General features: G+C 38.3%; 1 pseudogene; it reads left to right on the plus strand.

Annotated features, from left to right (window-relative positions):
- Nucleotides 1-387: 387 nt before the first annotated feature.
- LOC119193216 lies at nt 388-10,862 on the plus strand (annotated as a pseudogene).
- The last annotated feature ends 119 nt before the right edge of the window (nt 10,863-10,981 follow it).

A 10,981-nucleotide genomic window follows, 5' to 3' on the forward strand; every position in this document is an offset into this window, starting at 1 on the left:
AGAGCATCACTTGACAACGGATCGACCGGCTGACCCTTTTTGTTGTGTTTTGCTAAATCGATGAGATAAGACGGGATCTTTGGCAATTTGAAAACTGGAAAAATTTTTAGGCCACGGTAATTTCCGAAACCCTAATATTTTCAATTATTTTTTTGTGAATTTAGTTAATTCCAGCTTAAATCGTAGGATAATCGTGGACGAAATAGGTGGTGCTGTTATAGAGACCTAAAAGATGGAAGGTAGTTCACATGAAATATGGTCTGTGGTAGGACAACGTCTGCCAGTCCTACTACTGTAGAAAAACTTCGGCTTAAGACATTTGGAAATATGAATAATCCTCAAGCAAACATCAGACCATAAATTTGGCATTACGCTCCTCTTTGACTATGACCAAACTGACAATGTTGTCATTATGTCTTACAATTAATATGCGAATAAAAAATATTTATCAATGATATCGTGAATGAAAACGCAAGTTCTGCAAATGCTGTTACTTGTGACATAGTAAACGTAATTCCAGATTTATTTATATTACTGCAGCTAGAGCAATGTAGACTCTACGGTAGAGATCAGAAATACACTTTTTCTTTAAATAAGAAATAGTGGGCGCCTTGGGAGATGGCAGAAAGGGCAACTGTCTTAAGCCTCGCGCTTGGAAGGAGTAAAGAAAAAATTATGATCCTCCTTTGGTATCGGGTAAAAAGGTTTCCTAAGCATCGACTGCTCAAAGCCATGCATTGGTAACGGCGGCCAACTATTAGCGACGTCTTTTTGCAATTCACATAGAGTTTACTTTAGCTGATCTTAATTGTACAGTTAATAAAGAACTCCCACCCCACCGCATGGTGGGCGGAGCGTGGATATAGAGTGCTGATTGACAAGAGATGTTTATCCCTCACCAGTCTACACAATTATTCCGTCTCATGGACGTAGCCATGTTTTAGTATCTGGGGTTAGAAAAGTAACTACAAAATTGTGTACTGAATGATATATTCATTGAAAAAATAAGAGAAGATTATCAGTCATCTACATCACTTATTAAAACAAACATTATTTCGGGGACTTTTTAATCCCTAAACTCTCTGGCTATACCCATGACTTGCCTTTTGTTTGAAGTCAGCATAATATGACGTATTTATTATTCCAGAGCTGTTGACTCGAGAATGAAACGCGATGAGTCGTTAAAGAGCGTCACAAAGTTCCAGGCGCAGCGGCGTCTCAGAGCAGCGGCCGGCGTACTCGCTCGGTTGGCGGTCCAACTCGCTTACTATACAGACGCTCGCGCAGCACTCCGCTTATTTAGCTGCTGAAAAGCGCTTAACAAACAAGCGTAAGTAACTGAATACTAAAGCTACAAATTTTATAGTTTTAGATGGTTTTTAATTAATTTGGACCTAAATTTGAATTGATATTGTATTGATAAATTGGGAAAGACTAAGTATAAAAACGTTTAAAAATAATACCACTGAGCTGGAGCGAGAGGATTAAGTTGAATTTTTCCAAAATTAGTAAATTACTGTTTATGTTTCATAATTTATTTATCCATAAATGGAACTATCAGCTTAGTTACCAGTTAGTAATTAATAACGACCTTATATGTAATTCGTTATAGAAAACTGGGTACCGCATAGTATATCAGTAGTATAGCTAACACTATAGTTTTTATAGATGTAGGTACTGTTTATTTTTCGAAATCTATCAGTTTTTGATTTAGGCCTCCAAATCTAGTTTTTAATGATGGTCTAGCATCGTCGACCTTCTTTGCTACGTGGACTACATTAACATAACCTCAGCAAAACTTACCACTAACTAGACTGGAGCTGGATTACGTAATCGTCACCTATAAACAAAGTAACTGGTATAATTCTAAAATCTTTGCCTATAGAGTACGTAGTCGGGTACGTCGCGACGTTACCCGAGATATAGCATTGTATCCTTAACCGTTTACATGATTTTTACTAAATATTTATATTTTATTTACAGTGAAGAAGACAAACTCACTGCGATCCCCGTATCTTGGTTCCGGCTAGTAAGTATACAAGATTTTTTTAACAACATGGTCAAAGACCCACAGATAATCTCGTAAAATACAATGTATTACCTACTACCACCTACTGGTGGTAGGTCTCTCATATGTGAGAGTCAGGCCTGGGTTGGTGCTATCGCAATATCTATTTCCGCCAAGCAGCAATGTGTAGTCACTGTTGTGTTCCGGTTTTAAGAACATCGTAGCTTGTGTAACTACTGGACATAATAAGACTTAACATCTCATGTCTCAGGATGGCGAGCGCAGTGGAATTCCAAAACATTGTTTTGTAATTCGGGGCGTTGGATGGTGTTTCTACTGTTTATGGTCGGTCGCATCGCTTACCATCAGGCGAGCGGCAGGCTTGTCATATTATTCAGGGTAATCAAAAAATATTGCGAGCGAATGTTGACTAGATGTGATAAAACAAGAACAGTTCTATAGTAATTGTTAAGAGTAAAATTATGATACACCAACAATTATAAGTGAGGGAATTAGAAACACAGAAAGCATGAGTTTTAAACAGTTTACCAGGGAGGTAGAATCGCTGGTTTGATTATCTAGCAGCGTCACATAGTTAATCACCTTTCTCTTGTTTAATTAACCGTAACTATACTGCCAGAACATTAAAAAACAAAACAATGGGACATATGCCCTGGAATATGAAAATGGAATACCCCAGTCCCCCCCGTGACCATGAAGGATGCAAAGTCTTCGAAACGGGAGAAAATTAAAATAAAACCGCGATAAAATCCGAAAAATAGTTTCTATTTAATAGAATAACTTAACCGTAACAATTTCATTCATTCTGAAATGGGTATGACATACATAATGTGTATGTGCAATAATTTTTACTAGATAATAAATGTGTAGTGCGTGACAATCGATCAAACTATGCCCTGTGCGTACATTGGAGCTGATCCAAATAGTATTAATAATGATGTGATTAAATATTGCTCTAAATTCAACAGTGCGTAAAAGTAACTGAAGATTTACATTCAAATTATAACCATACAACTGTTTGTATCAATAATCGTTATTGTTATTTCACACATTATCCGAAGGTAATATGAGAATAGCAAAGAATACCTCCGGTAGCTCTGTGACGATTTTCTTTCTGCAGCTAAAATAACACACATTTTTTTGCAAACTGTTAATCTTTTGTTTTAATTACGTTTACTACTATAGTTGCGACCAGAAACCATTGTATAAAGGCATCTAAAAATTGTTTAGGTTCGTCCACTTCCTAAAAAAGAAAATTGCTTAACTATAATATTTATGCTGAGACCTTCTTGACTGCTTATTCCACTCTGATCTTACTGTCGTGTGTACTTACATAGCATACTAACCACTACTCCTTTCACTTCACAGTATAGATTCGCGCAACTATGGGAGATCGGGTTGCTGGTGTTGGGCGTGATTCTAGCGTCCCTGAACGGTCTGTTCGTGCCGATCGGTGTTATAATCTACGGCGAGTTCACCGCACTCCTCATCGACAGAACCGTCATGATCGGCAGCTCGTGTCCTACGCTCACCATCGCGTGGTTCGGCGGCGGCAGGATACTGTAAGTACAGGAAATAATTTTGAGTTTGACCTAGATTTATCAAATGTTATGGCTTTTTAGTAATCTGTTACCTACTTAATTGAAAGGTTGTCGCAGTGGAGATTTATATTCTAATGAATATATCCAAATATGATACTGAAAGATCCCAGTTTCAATTCTACTACGAAAATCTATTCAGCAATTGAAATGTTGTCTCTACATAGAGAAGATCTCTGGAACTGATGAAATTCAAGATTAATTCACTAATTTAGCTAGGTAATCCTTGAATAGCAGAGGATACTATGATTATACGGTCAACCTTTGCTGCTAGAACTGCGACCCATTCTCTACAGCAAAATAATTGCTACATTTAATCATCAGAACGAACGCAAGCCGCGCAGAGAACAGAGCAGCGCTGATTGAAGATTCGCAGGCGTTCGGCATAGGATGCACCGTGTTTTCGGTGGCGCAGTTTATAGTAGGCGCCATCAGCGTGGACTTATTCAACTACACCGCGCTCAAACAGGTTCGTGTTTGTATGAGAGCAGCAAGATTAACTGATCATATATCATCACCATCATGAACTATCAAATCCTCAAAAAGGCAAGATTATTTGATACTGAATGGAATCAGTCATCATAAAGAAATTCACGGTGAAGGGAACGTCATAAATTTTAAATACTTAGCTTTAACCAACTAACGGTTCAAAAGAGTGACAGAAGCACAACACTAATAAAAATGTTAATTTCTCTTTAAACTCATAACATAAAAATAAATGAAAGTAAAATATGAAAATATTTACAAACTACTTCAAGTAAAACTCTGTGAAGTTCGTATATTATTTTACTACTAATATTATTTTGTTCTACAAGTGCAGATCGAGAGAGTGAAGACCCACTTCCTTCGCTCGGTGCTGCGTCAGGACATCACGTGGTACGACCTCAACACTTCCATGAACTTTGCCACGAAGGTCTCCGAGTAAGTTATTATCACCAGATATTGTGTTATACTGATGATTTCTTTTTAATTATGATCTGCCTATTTGCCCGAAGCCAAAACTAACAGTTGCAATATATATTTTTTGTAAATTATTATTATTTCAAACCTTTGATAGATTGATATTTTTGTACCTTAAAACAAAGTATAACATTCCTACAAGATCACCAACCTAAAATTACTAACTGTATGAAATTGCTTTGATGTAAAGCTGCAGGAAAAAGAAAAAGATCTTAAATAATTCCACCACCACAGCGACCTGGAGAAATTCCGCGAAGGCATCGGTGAGAAGGTGCCGATGCTGATATATCTTGTGATGTCGTTCGTGACCGCCGTGCTGATCTCCTTCGTGTACGGCTGGGAACTCACGCTGGTCAATCCTCTCCTGCACTCCAGTCATTATCGCCACCACTGCTATTGTTGCTAGAGTGAGTGATATCATGTGGTTGAAGTATACGTCTTATGTTTTTAGCAGGTTTTAACTAGTAGAAGATACATTTAAGCAGCATGTAAATGTTAAATAGAAACCCTATGAAACATATTCAAGTTTTTCTAAAGTGTTAGGTATGGTTTTTTTTTGGAAATTATATTACTTTTTAAACCGATGATAAATTTGTTTAAAAATGTATGATTTTTTAGGAAGGAAATAACAAAGGATTTTCATTCTACATCAAGACAACAATATGTTAATGAAATTTATAAAACGTATAACCTTGACGCCTTATTATTTTTCAGGTACAATCATCTCTAACGACGCAAGAATTAAAAGCATACAGCATCGCCGGCGTGGTGGCTGAGGAAGTATTAGCGGCTATACGGACTGTGGTAGCTTTTGGTGGTGAAGAGAAAGAAATAAAGAGGTATATCAAACTCATTTAGAAAAAATAAGAAGTTTCGACCTTTCACTTTAACCTAACGAAATTTTTCAATAAACGTTCCAAATTTAAATCTTCAATTTGGTCCCTAGAATAAAGCAATTATAAAAGACATTAGAAAGTTGTCAAAAAATACTCTGTTTCGATTGGTGCATTTTTACGATGGATCAAAAAATCAATTGAGATCGATTATTAAAACGGTGGTATGTCTCACGTTTTACTATAACTTCACATTAGAACAGTAGACTCTGCCATGACATCGAGCAATAAAATTAAGAGCGGTACCATCAAACACAGTATAATCATTATTATGAGAAGAACATACATTACTATACCACGTTTTCAGGTACACAGTCCGCCTAGACCCGGCAAAGAAGATGGGCACAAGAAAGGGCGTGTTCTCAGGTCTCGGCAGCGCTGTGATGTGGCTCATCATATACGCCACGTACGCGCTCGCCTTCTGGTATGGCGTGGGGCTGATCCTTGAGAGTCGGCATGAGACTTCACCTATATACACGCCAGCTGTGCTGATGATTGTAAGTTCATGACATTTTTCATAATATTATCACTTATTTATCCTAGCAGATTGTCAAGAATTTTGTGTAGATATTTAGAACTTGTTGAATTATAATTTGTTGGTATTTAACGTGCTAACGTGATAAAATTTGTTTTCTTTTGAGTTTCACTTAGGTAACTGTTCGTTGCTAAGGGTATTAGTAATTCCATTCTAAAAACAAAACGTATCATTTTCTTAAAATAGAGTACTTATAGCTAAAATAAAACTGAACTAATACCATTGACAATTGCTTTTTAATCTTGTTATAACATAGTCTATAATTTTTTCTTATTCATATTTCATTAACACCCTGTACTTTTCCAGATATTCTTTAGCGTACTTCAAGGTGCTCAGAATGTGGGTCTAACTGCTCCGCACATGGAGGCTATTGCCAACGCACGGGCTTCTGTGCGGCCATCTTCGCCGTGATAGACAGGAGCCCGGCCATAGACAGCCTCTCCACGGAGGGCAGCAAACCTGAACTCAATGGCGATTTGGAGCTTAAAGATGTCTTCTTTAGGTACCCGGCTAGAGAGGATGTTCAGGTGAGGTATATAGAGGCGGTTCGGTGATAAATTAGAAAAAAAGTTTGTGGTGAAACAACCATGATGAGAATCAAAGTTACTAACGTTAACATGTGCCTTTTGAGACTTTGGTAAATTTCACAGAGGTAAATCATTAATCGAGCAAATAAAAGAACCCTGAAAGCAATAAGCTTTTTAAAAACAAAATAAGGTGTATCGGTAAAGTCTCACTATCCTTACGAACAAAGAAATAAATTGTTACTTTACGTCACCTCTCTACTAGTCACAAGTACCATTACGGTTGAGCACCGATTCCACCCCAAGACCCTTCCATCACACTGTGATGAACTGGCTATACTTAACGACAAATTCCAGGTTCTACACGGAATAAACTTGAAAATCAACCAGAACGAGCCAGTAGCTCTGGTCGGGCCGAGTGGCTGCGGCAAGTCCACTGTACTCCAACTGCTGCAAAGACTCTACGACCCAGCAAGGCACCGTGAAGGCAAGCGGCCACGACCTGAGGGCCATGAATGTACGGCATCTGAGAAATCATATTGCTGTTGTCGGACAAGAACCTGTTCTTTTCGCTGGGAGTATCAAGGATAATATACGGTAGGTATTGGAAATAGATTGCCCCTTTTAAGAAAGTAGGTAGTCGGTAATTATAGATCTTTTACCATTTATGATAAAATGATCAAAACTGTATGTGGTAAGATGTCGGTTAATTAGATCTTTATCATTTGGCGACATAAAAGCGGTTGTAAATGTTGAAAACGTTTAAACCAAAAATTATAACGTGTTTTTTGCGACACCAGCGTCATACATGTTATACCTTCGAGCTATTTCTGCAGCACTAGTGCCACAGTAGAACTCATACTCGTAAATATAGCGATGTTATGTTTTCCATTATGCGATATAAAAAACGCCAAAGAACAAACGAAGAAGGAAAAATACATATAAATTACTGTTTTCGAAATTCAAGTGTACCTGCTAAATATTATATTAAGGATATGGTATACGCTGAACCTAACTTTTAAAGTATGCCCCTAAATAGCTTTGAGAAACCATATACAATATGTTGTACTTACTCAATTTAAAAATGCCTTAACGTGGTGCAAATTTTTCAGCATGAGTAATCCGTCGTGTACAGATGAAGAGATCATAGTCGCCGCGAAACAGGCCTACTGCCACGACTTCATCAAGAAGTTGCCTGAAGTAAGTTTTTAATCAAACTAAAAATCTACTCTTGAACCTAGGATCCCTTAATTGAATATAAAAACGTATAAGTTGGAAGCAATTCAAATAGATTATCATTCACAAAATAGGGCTACGATACAATGATAGGCGAGCGAGGGCTCAACTATCAGGGGTCAGAAGCAGCGATCGCCATCGCGCGTGCGCTGGTGCGGAGGCCGAAGATCCTGCTGCTGGACGAGGCGACGTCGGCGCTGGACTCGCACAGCGAGGCGAAGGTGCAGCGCGCGCTCGACGCCGCCGCGCACGGACGCACCACCATCATGGTCAGCCACAGGTAATAGGAATCAAAGTAGCTACCAACTATGTTTTCACTAGGTTTTGGATGACTGATACTAAATTACATAGCTGTGTGTTAATCTATAATATTTCTTATTATTAATTACGCAAGGAAAAGCCATTAAATCGTGAACCCAATATTTTCAGACAATCTATAAGTATATCTTTTCTAAGTAATCCACTGAAGCTATTTTGATTAAAGTTAGTCCGAAGTTAACTGTATTTCCAAAACGGGACATAAACACTCTCTTAAATTTCTCACGAACCGGAGGAAACGCAGGCAAAGCCGCGAACAAACCTAACGAGATCCATTTCTACTCCAAGCTATGAAGAAATGAAAATAATATTTAAAATTTTAATAATGTGTTTACTATTATTAATTTCAAATAATTGTAATGTAACATGAGATACAATTAATCATTGGTTTATTACGACAGATTAGCGACAGTGTTGAACGCAAGCCGCATAATATTCATAGACAAAGGAGAAGTGATAGAAGAGGGCACTCACGACGAACTACTGGCCCTCAAAGGACGATACTATCACTTAGTACTTGAGAACGAACCCAGCATGGCGGGGAATATGTCATCCACTAGCGATCTGGGCAAACGTGAGTATAATGTTAGAGGAAGTCAAGGACTTTATGAACTTTGTGTCAATTCGAGAAGAGTGCTTTTTTCGAGTATATAGCCCTATTTATCCCCAGAATATTCCCCAATTATCTCGAAAATATCCCTATTTTCGGCATAATTGATAAAATTACTGCTCACAAGCATTATTGGAATTATTGATACATTGGTGCTTTGGTTTTAATTTAGTACTCCTACATAATACTACCGATATAAGCAAATTCCCCAAAAATAAAAGTGTTTGTTTACTTTGGTAACCGCTTTATTATTTTCGCTTCTCAATACACAGGCACCAAATTTCGCACACCCAAGCTAAAAAAACTAGCATCAGTGGACTCAATGAAGAGCACCAGCTCGCTGGAGTCCTCAGGGTCGGAAGACAGTCTGGTATTGGAGGAGAAGAAGAGCAAGTGTTCAAACCGACCACGTGGCAGATTATGAAAATGTGCGAGCCAGAAAAGTGGCTGATGGTCATCGGGGTTCTGGCGGCCATTGCTGCTGGGTTCTCGTTCCCTATGTTCGCGGTGCTGTTTGGTGAGACATATGGTGTAAGTGAAAACGCAAATACAAATTTTCAATTGTATTGTTTTAGGTCATAATATTGTCCCAATATTGGGCAAAAGTCTCCCCAAAATCCTACCACGAATCTTGATCCTGCGTTATAGTGAAGTAGTCACTTCAAATTAAATCCAGATCATCTCTGTATTGCCAGCTAATATCTTCATTAAAATTGGTGCAATAACTACATTGTTTTGGTTACACAACTTTGATTAGAAAAGGAGTAGGAATAACTAGAGTCTAACTTAGTTTGTGTTGAGAGGAACTGACTGATCAACAAACACGTTTAAAAACTGGTTGCATCACCATGTTACCACCTCCACAGACTTCATCCACCACTTCGTCATGATTGAGTAATTGCAAACTAAAATACTTATAATAATGATTAACTTTCAGACAAATTAAATAAAACATATTCCTTAATTTTCAGCTACTAGAGAGTACAGACGACGACTGGATCCGCAGCGAGACGAATGTCATCGCAATTCTTTTCCTTCTCGTGGGCATACTGACCGGCGTCGGCATATTCTTTCAAATCTTCATCTTCAATCTGACTGGAGTGCGGCTTACTGCTAGACTCAGGTAAAAACTTTACTTTTGTACATATTTTCTCAATATTTACAAGTTAACTTAAATATAATGAAAAAATAACTTATAATCCGGCCCAAAGTAACAGAATGCTTAAAGAAAATGTAGTCAATGAAATAGGAAAATGTTTGAGGAATAAATATTTCGTTAACTCTAGTATTTCGATCATATCCCTGAAATCGAATCATTCCCTAACTTTTAAGTAAGTATTCAAATCTCCGAAGTTTAGACAATAGACTTCTTAACCCGCAACTCTCCCTACTATCCCGAAATATCAACAAGCCCACCTATAATCTTGGTATTGTGAAGGCCTGTAGGTCGGAAATATCACTTAGCATAAAAGTTAGACTTGCTCATTAGATGTTCTATACTTAATAATTATTGATTTCAGGGTGGCTGCATTCCGGTCCATGTTAGCACAAGAGATAGGCTGGTTTGACGATCCCAAGAACGGCGTAGGAGCACTGTGCGCCAGGCTGGCGGCAGATGCAGCTGCGGTGCAAGGCGTGAGTACTGGACATAATACAATAGTAGATTTAGTAGGAGATATAGTAGCTCTGTAACCGGCGTGTCTACCGGCTCGATTCTTCATCTGTTCAAGTTGCTATATTGGTTTCGTCTTCTACCAACTGCTCAAAACGATTTTAGCTTGTACTGCCGCCCTATGTTCAATCACTTTTGGTAGATCTTATCATGCTAAATGTACCAAAAAATTATGCGTTTGGTTTCCTCTGCTATTAAAACAATTTTTTAACAAATACCCCATAATCAATTCTGCAGGCAACAGGAACTCGAATCGGCGCCCTAATGCAGGCATCAGCTACTATCGTGATCGGCATCACGCTGTCCATGTTCTTCACGTGGCAAATGACTCTGGTCTCGCTGGTATCGGTGCCGATGGTGATCGGAGCCGTGGTGCTCGAGGGCAGGGTACTGGCGCAAGGTATCGCTGACGTCAGAGAAGCTTCTGATAGAGCTACCACAATAGCCACTGAAGCGATTACTAATATCAGGACTGTTTGCGCTTTTTGTGAGTATTACATCCTTTGTCTGCTCTTGTGAGAATGCAAAGCATGCGTGGGTAAAACTAAATAATGCTCGACAAGAAATTAGGAATTTTATACAGTAATTGTGTTGTACGTAATTTGA

Source organism: Manduca sexta, unplaced genomic scaffold (assembly GCF_014839805.1).
Source record: "Manduca sexta isolate Smith_Timp_Sample1 unplaced genomic scaffold, JHU_Msex_v1.0 HiC_scaffold_3769, whole genome shotgun sequence".
NCBI classification, from domain to species: Eukaryota; Metazoa; Arthropoda; class Insecta; order Lepidoptera; family Sphingidae; genus Manduca; species Manduca sexta.